Consider the following 26016-nt stretch of genomic DNA (forward strand, 5'->3'; position numbering starts at 1 on the left):
TTAAAACATTAAATAATAAATTAAATTAACTTAAAATAAAATAAAATAAAAATGTAAATAGAACTTAAAATAAAAATGAAATAAAAAAATGAATTAAAATGAAAATAGAAAATAAAATGAAAAAAATACACGGAAACTTTAAAAAAAGAAATGATCAATAATTAACGATGTTTGTATGTAAACCTGTGATAAAGACATACTGGCTGGATGCACAAAATGGCTGCCAGCCACATGGTCAAACAACAACAAGGATCAAGGAGGCATAGCAAACAAAGAATACATGCAAGCCTATGGCAAAGAGACCCTGAATGGATGGACAAAATGGTTGCCCCCCACATGGTCAAACAACAACAAGAAGCAAGAAGGAAGGGGAACAAAGAAAAACTCATGCAAGCGTATGGCAAAGACACACTGGCTAGATGCAGAAAGTGGCCGCAAGCCACATGGTCAAACAGCAATTGCGAACAGAGCCTATGGACATAGACTACACAAAATTGCCCCTGGCCACACGGCATGGAGAACAAAGATAAATGGTGGATGATGACAAATACAAAGACACACACTGGCCATAAGGACGCATGGAGGTAACACTGAAGAAAACACTAACATTAATTCAGCAATGCAAAACATGAAAATTAACTCAGCTATAAAAATTTCACAACAGTGCATACATCCTCCCATGCCATCAAATATTACCACACAACGTATACACTTTTTGCAAAGAAAATGAAATGCAAAAAATAGCCAACATTATAAATTGAATCCAAAGCCATCCCCGCCCTAAATGCAGTCTACAAACATATATCACTGAAATATTTATTTAATGCACTGATAACTACTAGTACTGATAAAAAAATGGTCCTTCAGAGGAAGGAATATGAATCAACTTCCACAACAGTGACTGTACCACAAAAAGCTTTCTGAATCGATGAAGTTCATTTAGTGATATATCACATTTATTAGAAGCTTAAATTCTGCAGCTTAAAGTAAAGTAATCCAGGTGCTCCTATGTAATGGCACAGTGTAAGTGTATTATGTCTTTGTAAAGTGCATCAGTGCTAGTTACATGAAAAATAAAAACAAACTGTGGTTAAAAATCTTAGGGTCTCTGTTGAACATCTCTCATATAGGTGTTCTGAGCCAACTGACACTTTTCAAAATCCAATCCATATTCAAATTCAATGTTGATGTTTTTACCACAACTTGAAAGGTCTCTTGGAGAAGAAACCAATTTTTAACTATATTTAGATGCATCTGGAGTAGAAAATCTACCCCAGGTGCATCCATGCTTGTGAGTGGGACTGTTTTTGCTGCCATCGCGGCTGGAAGCAGCGCAATTGCTGCAGTCACGGCTGGAAGCAGCGCAAGTGAGCATGAAGTCTCGCGCCCCTAGTCAGAAACAGCGAGATCGAACACAAAGTCCCTTGTGAGCTCGCTAGCAGCCTGGAAGTTTCTTGGCACTCGCGAGAGAGCGCCAAAACCCAATCTCGCATTTTCAAACGAACTCAGCTCTGGATTGTGGAATTTAGAAACTCTGCGCTACTCCACGTAGTGCAATGTGACCGAATTCTGCAAACTTCAGTGGCGGAGCGGATTTCTATGCCCTGGTCTAATTGTAACAACCATCTTGTCCTAAGAAACAGCATCAGAAAACATTGTGCTTCTAAACTCTTTTGCAACACATTTACTGATTCTCCTTTAGCTTGCTTCGCTTGGTACAGTTCTGACGCATTATCCATCTTATCTCTGGAATTTAAAGGGTGGATGATGTAATGTTTAAATATATTTCTTCTGCTTCATCTAAATTAAACTTTTCATACTGAGCAGAAGAAGCTGATCTGGAACGTGTAACATGTTTCTTTACATCAATATCTTTGTAAAAATACATTTTCTATTGTAGGATACTGTAAAACTCTCTTAACCCTATCAATGCTGGCATGTTCCTGTCAAATTTATTTCTCTTTGGTAGGAACTCCATTCACTAGGAACACTTGTGGTTCTTCTTCATCTTGATCCACCCCCATAATTTCAATATTCTTCTTCATATTGAAAGGCAAGTACACAACTTTAACTTTCAAACCTTTTAGTAGTTCAGAAGGAGGTACTTTTTTATTGTTAGTAGGACTGGCTAGAGCTCACGGAGTTTTACTCAGCGGAATTCCACAGAGTCACCGAAAAACTCAGTGGAATTCTGCGGAGTTCCACATGCAGGTGGATTCCTGAGCACTCCAGCTCCCCCCTCTGCCCAGGCCCCAGCCGGAGCTGCTTTTGCAAACTGCTCCTTGCGGTACGAGATTCAGCCTATCCTTTGCGGCTTTTACTTGGACCAGCTCTGCCCTACTGCTAGGAAGGAGGTATTCCACTGTGGGTAAAATGTTGACAGGCAGAGCGCTATGCGGAGTGCTCCCTGCTCATCAGCAGGGAGGGGGCATTCCCTGGGGGTGGGCAGGGAAGCGGGCAGGGGGTGTTGCTCATTTCCAAACTTGGAAAGTTGAAGTCAGCAGAAAGGATGAGCTGTGCACATCCTGGGCGAGAGGCTCTATGCGCCAGGGAGGCTGTGCAGCCTTCCCTCTGTGTACTAGGCACCTAGGCTGTGTCTCACACTGTGTGCACAAGTGTGTCACTGAAGCGTTCCTTGCACACCTCTCTCTTTTGTTCACAAGATGGACTACCTCAAGCTTCTGTAAGTGTCAGCGAGAGACTTACAACTTATACCAGTTTGTGACGGTGTGTATTTTCGTGTGTCTTCAATGAGAGGTGACGATCTTATAACAAGCAGGAGGCCTTTATGTACACAGTGTCTGACTCCATCAGCGAGGTCGCCTTTTGTGTACAGTGCCCATGTTCATCAGTGAGGAATTGGTGAACAGTACACACAGGTGTTCGAACAAGGGTCTGTCTTAACATACATCAGGGGCAGCTGGTGACGTTTGAAAGCAGTGGGGGGTAAAAGTGCAGGATGAGTGCCCCGTGGCGAGCGAGCACAGTGAGCGAGCCCGATCGTCATGAGGTGGTTCGTGGGAGTTCTCCGCCCAGGGAAAATGTTGAAAAAAGAATGGGCAAATGGTGCATTTTCAATAAAATTTGAGAAACCAAGAAGGTTAATAAAGCAATTGTAAAAGTGTAGTTATGACATCAATAAAGCGATTTTATATGATAAGACCTAATTATATAATTTCTGGAAGAAATGAGGAGGAGCTGGGGTCACAATGAATTAAGGTAAGTAATTCAGGCTTTACAAGAGTTTTGAAAACTGCTCCTAGGTCTTCATGGGGCCAAGTAAAGAGAGGCCTGATGAGAGCAAAGTCAAGGCTTGGGCCAGGTGGCAGAGACAAGCTCATGAAAAGGAAAAATGTGTCTAGAGACTGCTCCTTTATGGTCATAGCATCAGATGATTTGTAGGCAGTGTTACACTTTTTTGTTAAATTAAGCACACAACCAAGTCATCAGGTAACCTTTGCTGCGTATAATCTCCAAAAAACGAATTATGGATAAGACTGACAAATACCAACAGAAAAACCTGAACTAAATGTAGCGTTACTGCGTGCACAAATAATATCACTGCCAGTGCATGCAGAGGACATCCTGTAGCCTGTGCGTGGTGTACAGATTCATCATACATAGACAATTAATTAGGGCTCTTTAGAGGTTTGCTGGCAACTAACAGAAGCAAATAAGACTAGCCTGGCAACTGAACTTGCTGTTGTTTACTATTTATAGTGCTGCCATATGACTCCATTTCACCAGGCACATTATATTTCCAGTCAGGGATTTCCTTTCACAAACCCCTATAATCTAGTATTTCTGTCATGTTGTTCTGAACCTACACTACAACTCCCAAAATGCATCATTTAATATTCTTAAGGTCATGGGCTAAAAACACTGAATCGTGGATTACATGAACTCCTATTGCAATCCTATGGAATATGTGAAGCTTCGAAAAGGTAAGCACTCAGTTAACCCTAGAGAATGACTGCTGCTTCATTGTTTACAGCTCCAAAGGGAGTTTGGGGAAGGCTGTCAGGTGGCGACTTCTAAATGAAGTCCATGCCGTCCTGGTGCGCGCTGCAGCTTGTTGGCGCAAAATTAACTAGTTCTGAGCGCATGAACAACCCGAGCCTCACATACTTCATCATTAGATCTGATATACCTGTCAGAAAGAAAGAAACCTGGAGCCAATGCTCCTAATCAGTATCAAGTGGACCCACCAAAACAATGGTAGAAGTATGTTTCTTTAGCAAAGACAAGTGCCAGAAAAAAGTGTAAACTTAACCATTTACAGACAAGTGTCCTTGCAGACAGTGCTTAATTTGTGCTTGTTGTTTCCGGTGCTGAGCACCAGCACTTATTTTTGAGGGCCAGGGCTTATTCTTCTGCCTCAAGCATTTGCCGCAAGCAAAAGACACATAGGGGAAGACAGAGGAAGGGAAAAATGAAAAAGCATCACAAAGGGAGAAAGCAGAAAGCTGCAGGAGTGAGCTGAAGGGGCAGGGAGGGGCTTTATATGGATTGAAGAGGCCCGAGATGGCTTCGGGATTATGCTGCCTCAGTATTCCATGTTCGCACATTTACTTGCAGCAGCCGCGTGTTTCAGAGGAGGGCCTTGGGCACCAGCACCTTTTTATTTACAAATTAAGCACTGCACGCGGGCCAGGAAATAACATGCATTACAGGCAAACATGGCACACCTTACAAAACTCTTTCTACTACTGTTCCTAAACAGAGGGTGGGAAGGGGGGTGCCAGATTACACTGCCAGCTTGACAACACGTTTATACATCACGAACAATTACGAAAAATGTCTTTCCTTAAAGCACTTGCCTCTGAATGCAGTCAAGACACAAAACAGAGAATGTATTGCTATTTACCGGGCTTGTAGATAGAACAGTGTCAAACATTTCTGACTTTCGCAATGCAAGATTGTCAAATAAATGATTCTATGCACAGGAATCGCTCCAAAAATGCTTGCTGCTTTTCGTACTTTCAGCTCCATCACAAATCAATCACACACACCCTCCCTGCCCACTCCAACTCATTATTAAAGCCACAGGAGTAGGGTCGTAGCCACGGGCGTTGGAGGGGCGAGCGGGGCACTGCCAGGCCTTAACTGAAAGGTCTCGACTTTGGAGTTTCTGGTGTTTAAAAACAGTTAAGTTTCACATCTGAAACAGTGCATGTGATCTGCTGCCTCCTCTCTGCTTGTTTACCAATTGTGAAACCAAAAGGGCCTTTGATTGTCTCCAGGAAGGGGAGAGGCCGAGACAAGGGGGCTACGCACAGAATTATATTAATATGACTCAAGAGTGCCTGGACTCAGAAGGGATAGACATTTTGTAGTGAAAACCCAAGTTAAAAGGTCAAACCACCACCCATTTAATTGAATCGTAACCCTCTTTTACAATGCAAGCAAGCGACTCAGAAGGCGAGGAAGAGAGGGGTGCTCAGCAGCAGGTGTGGGTAAGAAACCGGGCTGACCCTGTTTTGTTGAGGTTTTCCCCAATGTATTTTCACGCTGGAAACAAACAAGGCCAGAGGCGCCATGAAAACAGTTATTTTCAGTTGCAGGCATGTCTTTCTCCATGTGCGTGGGATACGTTGTAAAAAAACAGGCACTGTGAGTAAATGTTTGAAAATTAGACGCACTACGTACTTCTTTACATGGCATACCAGAAGACTCTGTAGGTGATGCAAGGAATGCAAATAACTTTTAGTCTCCTTGTGTAGCCCGGGCTCGGGACTTTCACATACCTCCACATTCAGTGATCAAACGTTCCATGCACTGTTTTTCTCCTGAACAATTGATGCAATGCGAGCCTTCCCGCCTGCCACACCCTTTCCCAGCTCGTCATGGGGTGAGAGGTCCTACCTCACCCTCTGCGTCTGGCAAGTTGGGAAAGGGTGGGGTGACAATGCTCTCCACTCCCTGATTGACGTGGAGGCTAAGCGCTTCAGGGTAACTTGGCCTCTGCGTCATCAGGGGGTGGAGACTAGGCCTTGATGCTGGGTCTTTGCTGAGCTGATGACCTCACAGGCCTCAGGGCTGTGAGATTATCAGCCCGGCAAATAAACTCACTTTGGGCCTGCCTACAAAGGAGCAGTTGAAGTGAGCACGTGACTTCAGTCACGTCACGTCACTTCACTTGTTGAGCAACAATAATGCTGGTGTTGGTGAGTGGGGGAGATAGTGCCCCCTGTTTTATAAAGTTTTATAAAGGTATTATTTTTTAATTTTAAAAAATTGATTGCTTTGTTTTTAAAGGGGGCGGAGCCCCGACGCCCATGTACAGAAATCGCCACTGCCGTACATGTGTATGTGTAGGAACTTACAGCTGTGGGATTGTGAAGGAGTGTTTGTCCTGCATGCATGTTTATGAATACCCTGATGCCTACTACAGGTGGGTGAGATCTCAAATGAACAGGGAGAGTCGTTGGTTCTGACAGCATGTCCACAATGCGAGCTTTGAAAATATTTGGCAATGTAGCAATGCATCAAACATGTTATAATGTGCTACGCTGTCTTCAGAACTTCAAAAAAGTGTGTACTCATTTAACCTGTGGTGCCTTTCACTTTAGTACATAAGATTATATCAATATGTTGACAGCCATTTTTTTTTACAAATGAGTGTTATTAGACATGAACTAAGAATCATTCCTACTTCTGACTTGATGGTGATAGGGCGTTGCCAACCTAATAATTTACCTGTAGTTGGACGCTCTTAAGGTCGATGAATCTTTTGACCAAGTGGGACTCTCCGTACTCTGGAGTAATCAATCAAAATCAACAATCGATAATCAATAACGGACATAGGCAATACCTTGATCAACATAACACTTCACAATTAATCCAGAATACATTTCGGCGAAACCATGACCTCTCGGTCATGAATAACCACACCAGTTTATGCAAAGTTAATGAATTTATTTCCCTATATTAACAAAGCTAGCACAATGTAGATATGTCTCAACACCAAATGATATATGTAAATGAACATTAATAGCTGCCCATAACGGCGAAACAGATGCAATCTATGTAGCATTTGAATAACAATGCCTTCTATGATGGCAACGCAAACCACTAAAACTACAATCTGTAATGGGCTAATTGCATACATTTAGTCAGCATAACAAGGTCTCAAATTGCATCGCGCATCAAATGAATTCTCATCTAATCTCAAATTAGCATCAGCATGTGGGACTTCATGCAAAACAATTTAGCAACATTAATTTAGAAAACTCCTAACTAGGGCTCTTATCAAAAATCAGCAGTTGGTTACCTAAAAGAAACACAATGCAATTGTACAATTTCCTTTCATATTTACCAATTACAATCAGCATTCAAGGAAGACTTCGTCTCACAGGTACCGTTTCTCGATCAGCATGGAATGGGGCAAAGGGGCAGGGGTGGACGGGGCAGTTGCCTCACGGCGGCAAGATAAACTACTACTTCATGCAATGGGCAGTTCAAAGTTAAAGTCTCTAGGGTAAGAATCATTTAAAGTCTCTTTCTCTCAATTAGAGAAAGCATCAAGGCCTCTTTCAAAATGGCGTCGAACATCAATTGGCATCATAGAAGATAGACAATAATGTCTGATAGGTAATGGCCGCTTTCTTCCTCGTGCACCTGGTTTTTATAGACAACAGTTCAAATCCAGTAGGGTCTTCCATTGGAGGGTTCATAGGTTAGCTTCAAATTGACCAATCAAAAGCAACATTTCTCAAGCTTTTACTTAAGCATACATTATCCTTGGAGTTGGGAACGTAAGTTGCAACATATTTGACCAATTAACTCACTTTCAGAGCGTCCATTGTCCGCACCTGCAGATTGACCTTGGAGCAAAGAGAAAAATGCCAGGCTGGCACGAAACCTTAAGATAAGCATGTGAACGTTCTCAGTGGAAAAGTACAGCTTCAAGCAGAAATACACGTTTATTAGCACATTGGAAAAATACGAGCATCTAAACCGTGAGACAAGGCAGCTAGGCCAAAGCCTCCACTTAAGTTATGCTAAGCTAAAGCATTTCTAACAAGCAAATCATGGCACACGTTTACGATTATGTCAAGCTAGTACAATTCTAATACATCACGTTATATGAAGCACGCTTATAAATGTTGGCAAACTACTCTGAGGGCACATTTGTCCCCGTACAATCTTATTTAGTTCGGTTAATGTCACACTTGATTATTGCTACACTACGTTTATGCGCTAATAAATGTAAAACCTTCATTTCAGCTTCATCAATCCCTCCTCTGATGACTACTTGTCATCACACAAAACCATGCCCACAAATTTTATTCCATTAAAATTCTGTCAGTTCTCTCTGCCTTTTAGTTCCCCTTGTCCTTGCTTTGTATTCTTCTGCCATTCTTTTCATCATTTTCTCTTCCTTCCTTCTTTTAATTCTTTCCATTATCATTAATATTCCTCTTTTTATTCCCCAAATTCCAAATATGCAAATCAGTACTATTAATATTCCCTGTATTATTTTTAGCAATATTCCATTCCAAATGCCACCAAACCAACTTCCCACTGACGCAATTCCCTTTCCAACCTTCTCCCACACTCCTGGTTCCTTCAGTTCCTTCAAATCTGCACTTTCTTTTGTTAGATTAGCAAGCATTGTTTTAATCTTCACACTATTATCTGGTATATACGTACAACAGTGTCGTGCACCAAGCATTTTGCAAACGCCGCCATCCTTTGCTAAAAGAATGTCTAAGGCAAGCCTGTTTTGAAGAGTCATAGCTCTTTCCGCTGCAAGTTCAGCATCTATCAGGATTATAGCACCTGAAAACTTTGTCAACATGTTATCCACTATAGTAGACAACTTTCTTATTTTGATGGAATTCAACACAACTCCCAATGAAGGAATCATGGCTCCAAATATATCTCCTACCACAGCAGCTCCGGTCTCTCTTTTCTGGATACGATGGGATCCAGATGTCTTTGGAATCATCGATAGGTCATCCAGTTGATAAACCTTTGGGAACACTATACCCAAATAACATCTCCCCCACCATCCTTTTGGAAGACGATAATAGGCATTATGCCCGCAAATGTAATATACACCTGGTATGACAGGGTCAAGTCCGTTCAGCATGAATGTCCATTTGGCCTTAAATATGAACGTATGTTTACATTCACTCGCTCCTACAAAAATGTTGTCATAATAAGATTCACCTCGATATATACAAAATTTCCCTACATGCCAAGCATCTAAAGCTATTCTCCCTTGTGTCTTTATTGCAGCAAAAGCATAATTATCTACTGAAGTCCTCTTATGTAGTTCCTTTTCTAATTTCGCATTCATGTGTGCCCTTCTATCATCTGTGCGATCTAAAAAGCTTATTTCTACTGCAGAGAGGGAGCAGGTAAGGTTCTCCCTATGAGCGTGAGCCGTTTCAAAAGGTTGCATTGGCTCGAAAAATTCCCTCACAATTTTAGCATCCCAATCTTTAGCAATCTGGCTAAGCTACGTGATTATAGGAACATATGCAAAGGTAACATCATAATTTGAATAAAAATACTGTATGTTGGTTTGACCATAAAATCTAGAAGTTACTATGCTACATGTAATCCCATATGTAAGAGGCATGTGATGATAAGTCACCCCTTCGGTTACCGATGTCGGTATCTGTGTACACACATAACAATCTTTCGCATCCATAGTCTCAACATATTCTGTTAGCAAGCGATAGAAAACATTATACGAGAGCTCCTTTTTATCATGCAAGTGTCTCTCATCTAATTCTAATCTTTTCAGTGCGGTTAGTTCAGTGACAGTAACAGGAGCAAAAGTAGAAGCATCAATTCTTTCATTCTCACTCTTACCATGCATTGCAAGCACCATTATCATTATTATTAGTATACATGCAATTACCAAGCCTATACACGCATATTTACAATATTTCTTCCTACTATTTTGTGTAGCGTACCTAGTCATGATCTGTATAGAATCAGAGAGCTAGAAGCACCTGTAAAAGAAACAATTTAGCAATTCAGTTACAAAGCTGAACGAGCACAATGTTCACACAGTTTTCTTCAGGAGCCAGGTCACTTATAGGTTAGCAGCATTTGTCTCAATTCGGCAATAACTCAGTCTCAATTCGGACTCAGTCTCAATTCGGCAGTAACTCATTTTTTTTTTTTTCAAAATTCAATAACTCACTCTCTTTTTTTTTTTTTTTTTTTTTCAGTTGGCACGTTGTCTCAAATCGTGTTTAAGAGTCAATCAGGTTTTCAAAAGTCTTATCAGGTTAGCAAATGTCTCATCCGGTTTAGCAATGTCTCAGCTGGTTGTATCACGTTAGATTATAGCAAGCAATGTCATTTTTCAGCTTTTCAATCAACAGTATCCATAAAACTTTTCTTTTCTATTGGTATTTCTTCTTCTTCGTTCTCGAGGCTAAGAGATACAAATTCGTCAGTCCAATCGTCATGAACTACATTTGCCCATTCAGGACCGGAATATCTCCTGTTCGGTATCCTTTTCCTTTTCAATTTTGCATCTCTCTTTGACTCTGCCTCACTGGTACTTTCCTCCTTGGTCAAGTCTTTTCCTTCACTTGATGTTGGTACCACGACAGACACTTCTTTTCTTTTCTCTTTCACTTTTGGCCCTTCACTGTCGTTCAACTTTTCTCTAACTCTTTGTTTTACTGGTGATATACTTGGTCTTTTCTTTGCACTGTGTCCACTTGAGGGACCTGCGATCTCTTCTGAAGAAGTTTGAACAGTTACGTTCTGTTCTGCCTTGTCCCCTCCTTCTGGGGAGTCAATCAGGTTTTCCTTTTCCTTATCTGTACCGTCTGCTTCTGGGAAAGCCCTCCTCTGATCAGGCTCTCCTGCTTTTTCACTTTTTTCGAGCCCTTCGTCACCGTTACTTTCTTCAGGCTCTGTGTCACTTTCAGCTGCTTCAGGCTCTTTATCACCTTCGGCTGCTTCAGGCTCTTTGTTACCTTCAGCTGCTTCAGGCTCTTTGTTACCTTCAGCTGCTTCAAGTTCTTTGTCGCCCTCGGCTTCTTCGTCGCTGTCTGAGGTTTCTCCTTGGTCTTCCCCAAGTGAGTCTGTTGCGTCCTCAGAAAATATTTCTCTCTCCTCTATGTCTGCCCGTTCGCTTTCAGTTCTGTTTTGCTCTGCCTCAGCGCTCGGCACTTTATTATCAGGAACTGGCAGTTTCAGCGCTTCAACTTCCTCATCTGTGGGACACAACACTTTCTTTGTGTGACTGGCGTGAATCCAGTTGGGAACCCCCGCACACTTCACAGCGGTAGTTGTTGTCAGGATCACTTGGAAAGGGCCTTTCCAACGGGGTTCCAGACACGACTTCCTCACGTGCTTCTTTATCACGACCCAGTCACCTGCTTTCAGTGTGTGTCCTGGACCTTGGATCGGTGGCAAGGTGGTCGCTTCCACCTGGTGAGAGAAAGAGCGAACCACGTCAGCCAGACCTTTGCAGTAGTCTAACGCCATATCATCTGTAATATTCAAAAGCGCGTTTGCGGGAACTGCAGGAAGTCTCATAGCCCTGCCCATGAGAATTTCGTGCGGGGACAATCCAGTCTTTCTGTCAGGGGTGTTTCTCATGGACATCAACACCAAAGGTAATGCGTCAGGCCATTTCAAATTTGTCGATGCACATATTTTCGCCATTCTTGATTTCAGTGTACCATTCATTTGCTCCACCAGTCCTGATGCTTCAGGGCGATAGCTACAATGCAGTTTTTGCTCAATGTTCAGTTCTTCGCAAAGTAACTTTATCACCTCGTTATTGAAGTGACTTCCCCTATCTGATTCTAAAGAGATCGGGAATCCGAAACGTGGTATTAACTCCCTCAACAATAGTTTTGCAACTGTAAGGCTGTCATTTCTACGTGTGGGGTATGCCTCAATCCAGTGACTAAAAATGCACACAATCACCAACACATACTTCAGACCTCCATGCACAGGCATCTCAATAAAGTCCATCTGCATCCTGCTGAACGGGCCACTGGCCCTGCCAATGTGGCTCGCGTTCACAACTGTTCCCTTTCCTGGGTTCATCTGCTGGCAAATGACACAACGATGACAAACTGCTTCTGCAGCTTGACGAAATCTGGGGTTAAACCAATCAGTTTTGAACAATCTTATCATGGCATCTCTCCCTAGGTGAGCCTGCCCATGATAGAACCGCGCTAGCTGCGATAAGAGACAATTTGGTCAAACGTATTTTCCCTCATTTGAAACCCATAACTCATCTGGTCTCTGTGTACATTGTGATTTAATCCAGGAAGCCTTTTCATCCTCCCTGACACTATTCTGCAATGCTTTTAGTTCATCCATTGTATCCACAACCTTTAAAGCAAATGCTTCAGCTGGTTCAAGCTCTGGCTCACTTATCGAATTCCATTCATCCCTGAGCAATATACAGTTCAAGGCACAAAATCTTGCGACTTGATCCGCATATGGGTTTCCCAGAGAAACATAGTCCTGTCCTTTTGTATGAGCACTACACTTTACCACTGCAATTTCGGCTGGCATTTGGATGGCGTGTAACAATTCCCTTATTCTCTCCCCGTTTTTCACTGGGGACCCTGAAGAAGTCAGGAAACCTCTCTGTGACCATAGTTGCCCAAAGTCGTGCACAATTCCAAACCCATACTGACTATCAGTGTAAATGGTAACCTTCATTAATGTGGACAGTTGACATGCTCTTGTAAGGGCTACGAGCTCTGCTACCTGTGCAGAATAGACTCCTTGAAGCCAGGACGCTTCCAAGACACCTGTTACAGTACATACAGCATATCCTGCTTTCAAAATTCCCATTGCATCTCTTAAACATGACCCATCAACAAAAATAATTTGGTCATTTTCATCAAGCTTAGTATCCTTAAGTCAGGTCGGGGTTTTGTGCAAAATTCAGTCACCTGAAGGCAGTCATGCTCGACGTCTTCAGCGTTCTCAATTTCAGCATTTTCACCGGGAAGCAAGGTTGCTGGATTCAACGTAGTGCACCTTTTCAGCTGCACATTCGGTGAGCCCAGAATTATCGTTTCATACCTTGTGAGTCTTGCTCCGGTCATGTGTTGAGTTCGGGAGCGGGTCAAAAGTATCTCAACTGAGTGAGGGACCATAACTGTTAATGGATGTCCCATCACTATTCCTTCACTCTGAGTGAGGCTGATACCAACTGCTGCTACGGCGCGCAAACACCCTGGAAGTGCTGCTGCGACCGGATCCAAAGTAGCTGAAAAATACGCTACTGGTCTGTTTATGCCACCATGGGCTTGGGTCAAGACAGACAGAGAACATGCATCACGTTCATGACAAAACAATGTGAAAGGTTTTGTGTAATCAGGCATACCTAAAGCTGGAGCCCTACACATGCATTCTTTCAATTCAATGAAAGCATCCATCTCATCTCCTTTCAGCTCAATCTCATCCAAGGCATCCTTCTGGGTCAGTTTCAATAAAGGCTTTGCTAGAGTCGAGAAGTTGGGAATCCACTGGCGACAGTAGCTCACCATCCCCAAGAACTTCCTCACCTCCCTCCTTGTCTTTGGTGGACTCATTTGAAGTACACTTGTTATTCTTTCCTTCATTATTCTCCGTGACCGTTTCTCTATCTGGTGACCCAAGTATTTCACTTTCTTCTGACAGAACTGCAACTTCGAAGGAGACACCTTGTGTCCATTCCTTCCCAAGTGGTTCAGTAGGGCAATAGTATCGGCTGTGCAGCCACTTTCTGTCTTAGCTGCAATCAGTAAGTCATCAATGTACTGTACTAGGACTGACTCGAATGGCAATTCTAACGCTTCCAAGTCTTTCTTTAGAATCTGATTGAAAATTGATGGTGACTCAGAAAACCCTTGAGGAATTCGACACCAACTGTAGACTCTGTCTAAGAATTTGAAACAAAAGAGAAATTGGCTGTCCTCATGAAGAGGCACCGAAAAGAATGCTTGTGATAAGTCGATGACTGAGAACCACTCGGCATCGCAAGGGACTTGAAACATTATCACAGCTGGATTCGGTACTACAGGGCAGCATTTGACTATGATGTCATTTATTTTCCTCAAGTCCTGCACAATTCGGACCTTTCCACTCGGCTTTATTAGTCCCATGATTGGTGAATTACATGGACTGCTCAACACTTCTTTCAGTACTCCCTGTTTTACGAACTCGTCAATTAGTTGGGCGACTTTCATGAGGGTATCTTGTGCCATGTGGTATTGTGGGGTCTGGGGAAAGGTTACATTGGGTTTTACTGTCACTTTCACTGGTTCCACTCCTTTCACCAATCCCACCTCCTTTCCTGTCATATCCCACACTTCTTTTCCGACCGTTTCCCGTAATTCAGCTGGAATATCCTCTTCAGTTAACATCGGAAGAAGGGTAATCAGGGGGTAATTTTCATCGACAACTTCCATCTCGTCCCCTTCTACACTGTCCTCATCTTCCCCATCACTGCTCGTCTGTATTCTTATTCCATTGTACGAACACATAATCGAACATCCCAATTTGCACAATAGGTCTCTCCCTAACAGTGCTATTGGGCTTGAGTCACATACCACAAAATTATGTAACCCTTGGTAGTTACCAATGCTTATTGGCACTGGATCTGTGATTGGGTTCGTCAGGTACCTGTTTGCTACTCCCACCACTTGAACTGTTCTCCCTGAGAGGGGCAAATTTGGTACTTCAATGCTCCTAACAGTTGAACGTGTGGCTCCTGTGTCCACCAAGAATGAAACACGATGACCCATAACTTTTCCCTCTACATATGGACCCTTTTGATCAACTTCCAAGGATGCTGCAAGCACACAATTTCCCTCCTCATCTGAACTTTCACTCTCCCATACATTGTTTATTCCACTCTCACTGTATAATGGGAACTGTTGTACTGTGCCGTTTGTACTCATCACCTGACTCGAGACCTGTGGAGGAACCATCACTTGCTGCTGATTCATTGGTGCCAAAGGTATTTGCATTTGCTGATTAGGTACCATGGGTAACTGCTGCTGCATCGGCTGCATTTGCGTCATCTGCATATGGGGCATTTGCATCTGCTGCGGCTGCATAGGCTGTAATCCTTGCAGCTGATTTATGGTCTGAAAATTTGGGTTTGGACCTCTCATTTTTGGTCCCCTCATTGTCTGGAATGCATTGACATCATTGTTTTGCTGACCAACACCTGCACCTTCCTGCACCACCATCGGGCACTCGCGTTTCCAATGTCCGACTATTCCGCACACGTGACACGGCATCACCCTTTTCATTGCCTGCATACCATTCGAAGTCACAACAGTATTCAAATCCGGACCATTATTTACAAAACCTCCTCTGCCTCTGCCTCTCACCTGTGGCTGAAACACCATATTTCCCTGCGGCTGCTGCTGCAGTTGCGGTATCTGCTGTTGGAACCCTTGCAACCCTTGCAAACCTGTCTGAGCTGCTTTAAGCTACATCATCATCACCTTCTCTTTCAACCTTTTCTGTTTCACCTCAATCTCGTCACTACAGTATTTCGCATAAGTCAACACCTCATCAATTGGTTTCGACTGCCAACAAATCAAATGCGTCTTTATCATCTGACTTATCTCTGGTCTCAGCCCTTCCACAAATCTAAACACAAAGTGAAGCATGTCCTTCGCCTCTATTGTTTCCGTGCCACTGTAGTTCTTGAACGCCTTCAGCAACCTCTCATAGTAACCATGAATCGACTCTTTAGCCTCTTGGGCAGTTCGATCAATCTTCTGCCAATCCACATTTTTCGCGGCAACCTTCGTCTTCAAGTGCTCAATCACCTTGTGGTATAAGCTCATCACCATAGGTGATGGTGCACCCGTATCCCTGTCTCTCTCTGGTTCACTTGTCGGCCAACCTACAGCCCTTTTGCATTCCTCACACAAATCTGCCGGAACCACAATCTCAAAGAGGGTGTTCAGGTCTTCCCAAAGACATTTTGCAAGCTTCACAAACCTATCAGTCTGTTGATACCATTCAATCGGTTTCTCTCTCAGTTTGGGAAAATCGTCCGTAAAAGACTGAATGTCACTTCTGTGCCACGGTACATGTACTAATTTCCCCCCTGCTGTCTCCCTCATTGGTAACATCGTTACTGCATCACTACTCTGTGGTCTTTTCTCCTTGTGCTCTGGGACACTGTCTTTCTTCTTTTCCTTCTTCTTTGCCCACCTACTTTCCCATTTGTCTAAGCACCTCCACACTTGTGCACTCTGCAATAATTCTCTAAGGTGCGTTTTCATGCCTGCTGACCTCATGTGTTCAAAGTCTGTGGTCCCAAAATCCAATCTATAGCTCCTGCTCAAGTGCTTTGTCTTGTCTATCTCCACCCCGTTTTTGTCAGCTATTTCTTGCAACCTTTTATGTACCTTGTTCACTTCTCTCGTAATCCTTGGACATAGATACCTCAACTCTTCTTCTGTATAGGACTCTAGCCTATTCAAACCCATAGTCCCTTCCACCAACTCTTCTGCTTCCATGCCCAACCTTACCCTGTTCAAGTAGTCTTCTCCCTTCCCACTTGTTGAGCTTTGTGTGGAATTCAGACTGTTGAACCACTGTGTCCGCTGTTGCGCATTCAACCCCATCAGTGTAGCATTCACATCGACTGCCATTGATGGTTGCGGCAACTTTTCAGTGTTCGATGTTAGAGGTATTATCAGTGGGGGACTCGACCTCACCACTGTTGACTGAGCACATATGGGACTAAACTCCATCAAGGACCCAGATCCAGTTGGCTGAGCCGCTATCGGAGTTACCTCGGGAGTGTTTTCTATACACCTCCTCTCCGTCCCATTCTGCAGCATTGATCCTTGACCACTCATACCTAAGTTAGGTTGGGTATACAAAGGTACCGGAGGACCTACAGTAATGGGTAGGGTTATCGCATCTGGGTTCCGTCCATTCCCCAGGTTCTGAGGCATGTTCATTCCCACACCATGGGTCATCATTGCCGGCATGCCCATCTGACTCCCCGTCATCTGAGCATGTGCTGTTCCCCCCTGCATCTGCTTTTGAGGCATCAAAAACTGAGTTGATTCAGCTTGTGCCAATGTTGGGTTGTAACCATTCTGTACTCCCATTACGGTTGGATCTAAAATCATTCCCGTACTGTTATCACTGCTGTAGTACCTTGTGACCTGCGGCTGATAATTTTCTGCTGGTTTCAATATGGGCACGTCTGGATATATTCTCCTAACCTGCGGTGTCTGCGGGGTGAACAGTAAACTCGGGTCCTTAGATCCCGATGGCGTTTCTGAATTCGGAGTTTCATTATTCTGTACTGGTGCCGGAGGGGCAGAACTGGTACTTGGACCTTGTCCGCTCTCTGCATAAGGCGGTGGACGGTCGTTCAGCAATTGCATGATGAACTCCTCATCGTCTGACTCTTCTTCCCTATCTTTGGAACACCTCCTGTTTGTCTTACAGGTAGCTTTCTTGCCTGTCTCCTCTTCTTCCTTAGCAATTGCGGGAAACAATTTTATCCCCTGCAATACATCTGACCTCCACACCTTCTGTGCATTATCCCACCTAGCGTCCGCTAGTGTTTTCTCTACCTTTCTCATCCTGGTCTCGAACTTCTTTTGCTGTTGCTGTCTAGCCATTAGTTCCCAAATTGCTAGAGCCTCAAACTGTGCTGGTCTTGGAGGTACCTTCATGTCGTTCATCGCAAATCTCAGATTCTCTAGGATCCTTATATTGAATGTCCCATAAATCGGGAACGCTACGCTCCCATGTTTCTCTGTCAACTTGTGCCATTGCTTTAGCCAAAGACATGGGGCTCCCCCTTTTTCCTCCATTACAATGTAAGCTGGTGTACCTTCGGGTGGCGTCTCCTCTCCTACGCTCGCTTTAATGTAAGACTCCCCCTTCATCGCACTCTTTAATGCTTTAAAAAATTTCATTTTCTCGTCTTTTATTTCACAAAATTTGTAATCAATAGGTGACTTTATTCCCGGAATACTCTTCGCTTGCCTTTCCCCTCCCAATCGAGCCTCACGAACTGCGTCCAATCCGTGCGCGACCCTTCTCTGCAACCAACCTATCCCAGCGCGGCTCCTAGTGACGTCACACTCACACACACTGCGGCTGACAAAGCCTCGCGGCTTGTCCTCCTTCACTCAGCTCCTCTCGTAACAACTTCTGGCATGTATCGCGAGCTACCAAAAATATAAAACAGATCTGTCGGTTTACTACAGGAAGGGTAACACAATCGCTTCAGGACCTTAGGGATTTTTCACTAGCCTCGGCAGTTATTCCATCTTTCTCGGTCCCCACTTTCGCAAGCAAATCCGACCCGCAGATTCTGCTCTCGACTTGTCAGTGATCTATTCTAGTGCACTTAGAATTTGTCAAAGCCCGAAGTCGAAATTTCTTTCAACCCCTTAACACATGTACCGACTCGTTGACCACGCCCGATCAACCTATTAAACCGACCAGACCACAACATATAACAAGTGTCTCATACACTTTTCAACATACTCCGGAGTCTCTTGACCTCGCAGGGCCCGTCTCAACAATAACAACCACGTGGACCTTTTTCTGCACAAAGCGCCACACGCACATGAAGTTCGACGACTTCCCTACTCTCACACTCGGAGTCGCACCTCCGCTATTTCTATGAAGTTCGACGACTTCCCTACTTCTACACTCGGAGTCGCACCTCCGCTATTCTCTAAAATCCTCGCAACCTTTTCACACACTCTACGGCAATAAGCTGTGCAAGCGCAAAACCCTAATTTAACTCGTACCGTCACTAGTACCACCAACGCCGATTCCACACCTCCATTCTCTCCATTCGCAAGCTCCGAGATCCCGGGAAAGTCGCGGGGGACTTAGCCCATCATCATTCTGTCAATCTGTTTTACCCAAGAAAATCTAATTCAACTTTTCGAGTGGGGTCTCAAAGGGCGTAATCGTTAATTCAACACCATGTACTTTAAGAGTACGGGGTCCCAAAAGGCGAAACCATCCTCTGCTACCATCTACTGATAGGGCGTTGCCAACCTAATAATTTACCTGTAGTTGGACGCTCTTAAGGTCGATGAATCTTTTGACCAAGTGGGACTCTCCGTTCTCGGGAGTAATCAATCAAAATCAACAATCGATAATCAATAACGGACATAGGCAATACCTTGATCAACATAACACTTCACAATTAATCCAGAATACATTTCGGCGAAACCATGACCTCTCGGTCATGAATAACCACACCAGTTTATGCAAAGTTAATGAATTTATTTCCCTATATTAACAAAGCTAGCACAATGTAGATATGTCTCAACACCAAATGATATATGTAAATGAACATTAATAGCTGCCCATAACGGCGAAACAGATGCAATCTATGTAGCATTTGAATAACAATGCCTTCTATGATGGCAACACAAACCACTAAAACTACAATCTGTAATGGGCTAATTGCATACATTTAGTCAGCATAACAAGGTCTCAAATTGCATCGCGCATCAAATGAATCCTCACCTAACCTCAAATTAGCATCAGCATGTGGGACTTCATGCAAAACAATTTAGCAACATTAATTTAGAAAACTCCTAACTAGGGCTCTTATCAAAAATCAGCAGTTGGTTACCTAAAAGAAACACAATGCAATTGTACAATTTCCTTTCATATTTACCAATTACAATCAGCATTCAAGGAAGTCTTCGTCTCACAGGTACCGTTTCTCGATCAGCATGGAACGGGGCAAAGGGGCAGGGGTGGACGGGGCAGTTGCCTCACAGCGGCAAGATAAACTACTACTTCATGCAATGGGCAGTTCAAAGTTAAAGTCTCTAGGGTAAGAATCATTTAAAGTCTCTTTCTCTCAATTAGAGAAAGCATCAAGGCCTCTTTCAAAATGGCGTCGAACATCAATTGGCATCATAGAAGATAGACAATAATGTCTGATAGGTAATGGCCGCTTTCTTCCTCGTGCACCTGGTTTTTATAGACAACAGTTCAAATCCAGTAGGGTCTTCCATTGGAGGGTTCATAGGTTAGCTTCAAATTGACCAATCAAAAGCAACAGTTCTCAAGCTTTTACTTAAGCATACATTATCCTTGGAGTTGGGAACGTAAGTTGCAACATATTTTACCAATTAACTCACTTTCAGAGCGTCCATTGTCCGCACCTGCAGATTGACCTTGGAGCAAAGAGAAAAATGCCAGGCTGGCACGAAACCTTAAGATAAGCATGTGAACGTTCTCAGTGGAAAAGTACAGCTTCAAGCAGAAATACACGTTTATTAGCACATTGGAAAAATACGAGCATCTAAACCGTGAGACAAGGCAGCTAGGCCAAAGCCTCCACTAAAGTTATGCTAAGCTAAAGCATTTCTAACAAGCAAATCATGGCACACGTTTACGATTATGTCAAGCTAGTACAATTCTAATACATCACGTTATATGAAGCACGCTTATAAATGTTGGCAAACTACTCTGAGGGCACATTTGTCCCCGTACAATCTTATTTAGTTCGGTTAATGTCACACTTGATTATTGCTACACTACGTTTATGCGCTAATAAATGTAAAACCTTCATTTCAGCTTCATCAATGGCAATGCTTTTAGTAAACTAATATTCCACCTACGGTTGCTATAAGTAAAGCAAACTTGTAGAAGAAGACCGCCTTCTAGGGAAACAAGCCTCGATAACAGAAGGAAGATTACTGGTTTTGGAGTGGCTCACGGCGGGCTGGAGCCTTATTGAGGGAATGTAAGTGGTGCACAGTCGCAAGTTACCATGAAAATAGATCAAGGAAGCGCACCCTTTACTTAACGATATATGCCGTCTTTCCTCGTCCAAATGCTCGTCCTGCCAATGTCCACTCTGTGACTGTGAACGGCCCGCGCATGTGCACATCTTACAAAACCCAGGGAGTCCACTGCATGCAGGGTGGAGGGAGATGCAGTAGTGGCAAACATACAGGCCCATATTTATACTTTTTTAGTGCCTCATCTGCGTCATTTTTTTACTCAAAAGCGGCGCAACCTTACAAAATACAACTGTATTTTGTAAGTTTGCACTGCTTTTGCGTCAAAAAGCGGCGCAAATGCGGCACTAAACAAGTATAAATATGGGCCACAAAGTCTCCAGCCTCTCTGTCCCCTCTACTCGAGGCGCATGTCTGGGGGTCAGCGCAGCGCTCACCAGTAAACTCTGTTCCGCTGTTCCGCTGACAGTAGGCAAGGTTTTTTTGCCAAATTCTGCACTCTAAGTGGAGCACGGCGTAGCAAAAAGTCTGAGAACTCCACCAGCAGAGCGGAGTTTGCTGCCCACCTCAAATTTTTAGTTTCCATTCTAATAATGGCTTAGAAGGGATGTACTGTTTGTATAGAAATAGTCTTATACTCATTAAGATTTTAAGTTTGGGAGGAATCTGAAAAAAAATCCGATATGTTATGAATTCCTCTAGCAGACATTTTATTGTCAACCAGTTTGTCAATGCAGTATTTACAGACAAATTGGGTTATGCGCAAGTCAAACCTATCTTCATCGATCAAATAAAGAACAAGTTTAAACCATTGTACAACATTGCTCTGTTCTGTTTTTTCACAAATGTAATTTTGTTTTACTTGCACCTGTAGTGAGTTTTCCTGCAACAAACACACATCTTCTCTGGAATTTCTACAGTTGTTCTTACAAATGCATCAATTTAATTTTTAAAATTATCTAACACTGCTAAAATTTTAATTTTCAATGTTCTTCTGAACAAACATCTAGGCCCTGATTTATACTTTTTTTGCGCCGCATTACTGTCATTTATTGACGCAAAAGCGGCACAAACTTACAAAATACAGTTGTATTTTGTAAGTTTGAGCCGTTTTTACATCAAAAAATGACGGTAATGCAGCGCAAAAAAAGTATAAATCAGGGCCTCAGTGTCTTTATTTGGCCTTTCACGCCCAAAGTATTGCACCTGAATGTCAAAATTACTGATCTGACTTGAGAATGAGTACCTCTCAATTGCATATCATTTAGTTTCTGAAGCTGCCGAACTGTTTTTTTTTAATAATATACTATTGTCTTCCTAGATTGCACCTTTTAGTGTGGTGCACAGACAGCATCCATATGTGATGGAAAGTATTGTCACGGATCTGCTGTGAAAAGGAAGCCAATGAATGTCCTTGAAGGATTGTAATTTCTCCCTGAAAAATACTGCAAAAGTTTGCCTTACTCACTTGAACCTTCTGGAAACATTTTGAGCTTGACATTATCTGGATGGTTTAGTTTCTTACATTTTTAAAAAGTGGTGTATATAAGTGCAATTTCTAGCACTCTTTCATGATAAATGGACCACAAACACAGTTCTTATAAGCACTTTTTAAAGAAAACTTATAAAATATTTAATTGGAATAAAATGCAGTTCTTATAAGCATTTATAAAGGTACAATGCCCTGCCTAAGCAACCCTGTGCCCCAGTCATTACCTGCAGTGGCAACACTGTGACCTAAACCACCCCTGTACAACAGTTCTACCCTTCTGAGCCACCCTGTGCCCCAGCCCTGCTCCTAAGCCACCCTTTAGCCCCAGTCCAACCTGCAGCACCCATTTTAGTTGTGCGACAGGGCCCACAAAGCTAATATTGCCATCGCCATTAATTCACCCCATTGCTGTGCTGGAGAGTCCCCTTGTAACCCAGTACTCTGGACCACAGAACACTTCAATGCAGAACCCTCCATTACAGTACTAGCATGCAGCTCCACAAATGAGTGGTAAACACCCCTGCTAATTCAGTACTGAGGACACACAGCAGTTGCACAAGAGGTGGCTGCAGTGAGGAGAATGTCTGTGTCGTGTTCTCAAGCAGTGGAGGGAGCAATTAACCCAAGGGGACATTTTTCAGGAGACTTGAGGTGCTTCTTAACACGGGCTCTAGTGAAAGATACTCTGACAGTGTGTTTCCCAGTTGAGGTCCAAGTCATTCAGTCTCTCAGTCCAGTGTTTGCTATAAAGCTGTGTGCTATTTGAAAATGGATCATTTTAGGAATGGACAGAAAGTATGTTTCACCTGCAATGTAAATTTTGCATTTTGTGAAACATGGCAAACGTTGTTAGAAAGAATGGTTTCACGGATGTTTTTTTTCTACAAGTATTTCAACAGAAACATTTGAGTTTTGTTTAGACTTTCCACCTGAAAAACATTGTGTTACAGTATTATTCATGAACTTTAAACTTTTCAGTCATGGATATGGTTGCAAGTTTTGCCACAAGTTTTGTCCTAATTGCAGATCTATTTAGCCAGCAAGGTTGTACATCTGGACTACTGTACACATAACCTTTTAACCTGCAACTCAAGAATTGAAATGCTGGTCCAGTGTGCGTGTTGAATAGTTCTGCATTGTTGGAAAATGGGTTATTGGTAGGGCAGGTAGGTACCTACACCTAGCAACAAGCCACAAACCTCCACAAAAGTACAGTTAGGTCTCAGTAAATTAATCCCAGCTCTACCCTTGGTAGCTTGGCATCGAGCGTCAAGGCTTAACTTAGGAGACAAAGTGTAAAGCATTCAAATATCACAAAACAGTAATTAAATAAAACACAGGAAACAGTTTAAAAATCCAAAACCAATTTATAAAAATAGCTTATATTTTTATCTTTAAAATGACACAAAAACGATTAAAATCGGTTCAGGGGAACCGGAGATATGAATTTTTAAAGTATTATTATTTTCTAGCGCATAGAAACAAAAAGCGCCAATCGGGTCATCTGGTTGCACCAGGACCGGGACAAGGTCAAACTTTCAGGCCGACCGCGATGGAGCCCTGCTCGGATACAGGTCGCGGGAAGCCTCGGTTAAAAAGTTACCTTCTGACTTAGTCTTTATTTTGAAGTTTTTCTTCACCGGGACGAACCTGCCAGTTGGATCCGACCTCCTGGAGCCCTTGTCCGGATACGCGAAGTCGGTTTCCTCGGTGGTGATTTCTACCTTCGGACTTAGTCGTTTTTTCGAGATGAAAATCCTTCGACCGGGGTAAACCTGGATCTTGATCCGACGTCCGTGGAGCCCTTCTCGGATACGATGGCTGGAAGGTCCCGGTCAACTTTTTACGTTCGGACTTAGTCTTTTTTTCAGATGTTTTTCTTGACCGGGACGAACCACGAAGTCAGGCCGGGTCGCGGTTGAGGCAAGCCGGCTAGAATTTCCGCGTCGAGTCGGTCACTTTATGGAGCTTTTTTCTAAAATTTCTCCAATCTTTTCCAAACTTCTGGGGCTTCACCCAGATGTTCTTTTAAGGTTCTTTTGGGGTCCACAGCTCACCCCAAGGGTCCAGAAGTTCTGTGATGGTCCTTGGGAAGTGCGGACTTCAACTCCCAGAGTGCACCTGGCGCAAACTCCTTTTTGGCCACTGGGCAGTGGTCAGCTGGTCACTTTTTCAGGAGTTGGTGCAGGGGACTCTGGTTAGCAATTTTTCACCTGTAGCAAACAGGGAGTCCCTCCTTGAACCAGTGGAAGCCAGGCAAAGTCCTTCTTGTGGTGAAGCCCAAGTGTGCAGCTGGTGCAGTCTTTCTGAGTGCAGGGTCCAGGTGCAGGCCAGGGGTCCAGCAGGGCAGTCCTTCTTCTCCTTGTAGTTCTTTCTTCTTGAAATTTGGTGGGGATCTGAGGCGTGGGTGCAGGTCTGCCAGTTTTATCCTTGCTCCTGGGTGAAAAGCAGGGGGGCCCTGGTCCTCCAATCAGGGACAGGGTCGTCCCCCTGTGATGACCACTTCCTGGGAAGTGTGGCAAAAATCCATCCCAGAAGGCAACAGTCTCTAAAAATCCAAAATGGATGAATCTGATTTTTAGAGGAGAGATCTGGCTGAGCCCACCCACTGGTGTGGCTAAAAATCATAAACACACCCCTCTCCTGCCCTCTCCTAATCTAATCAAGGGGGCACCTAGCTGTCTGGGGTTGCAGGATGTGGGGGTGTTGTTGGGTGCTCCAGATGTCCTTCTCTGCCTTTGAAGACCAGTTTGGCAGCCCTCCCCCTTCCTGCCTCACCATCTGCTGAGGGGAGATCATTCCTTTGTGTGAAGTCAGGCCACTTCACACCTCATTAAAGTAGCCTGGCAGAAGCTGCTGCAGGCTGGCCAATCAGAGCACAGCAGCAAAAACAATGCAGAGCTGAAATTGGCAACTTTTTAGGTAAAGTCTAAACTTTTTACCTGCACTAGTTATATTAAATCCAACAACTGGAAGTTGTGGGATTTATTATAACAATCAATTTGATACCAAATTCTTGGTATGTAACATTTAAGGAGACTTTAAAATTTAAAATAAAGTCTGCCCATTCTAGCCTATGAAGGCCATTTACTTCCATGAGGGAAAAACGAATTTGGCTGTTTTTACCTCACCAGGGCTTATAAATCTATTTTTATAAAGTCCCTGCTTATAGTTACATGGCACCCAGCCCTAGGGGCACATAGGGCACACCTTAGGGGTGACTTATATGTAAAAATAAGGTAGTTTAAAACTTTGGAAGTACCTTTAATTCCAAAGTCGAATTTGCATATAACTTTAATTTAAAAGCAGCCAGCAAGGCAGGCTTGCTTTTAAAATGACACTGGGCACCTCAGCAATGCACCTAGGTGTGCACCACCTATGCTGTGGTCCCTAAACCTACATGCCCTACCATATACTAGGGACTTATAGGTAGGTTAACTTAGCCAATTATAATTAGCCTAATTTGCATATCCATTTTACACAGAGCACAGGCCCTGGGACTGGTTAGCAGTACCCAGGGCACCATCAGAGTCAGGAAAACACCAGCATAAAGTGGAAAATGGGGGCAAAAAGTTAGGGGGCCTCTGCAATCAGCCCCAGTTTCTCACACAACCCCCCCCCAGCCCACACGCCCAGGAGACTCAGCCCAACCCTGGGAGAGTCTTCCTGGCTTGTTAGGCGAGGAAGACAGTGAAGAAAACTGGCTGTCCCTTTGCAGGGCCTACTCTGCCTTACATCCTCCTGTCAGGGTCTCTCCCTCTGGGTAGTGAACCCACCCCAACAATGAAAGGACCCATTTCAAACTGA

This window comes from Pleurodeles waltl, chromosome 6 (genome assembly GCF_031143425.1).
Source record: "Pleurodeles waltl isolate 20211129_DDA chromosome 6, aPleWal1.hap1.20221129, whole genome shotgun sequence".
NCBI classification, from domain to species: Eukaryota; Metazoa; Chordata; class Amphibia; order Caudata; family Salamandridae; genus Pleurodeles; species Pleurodeles waltl.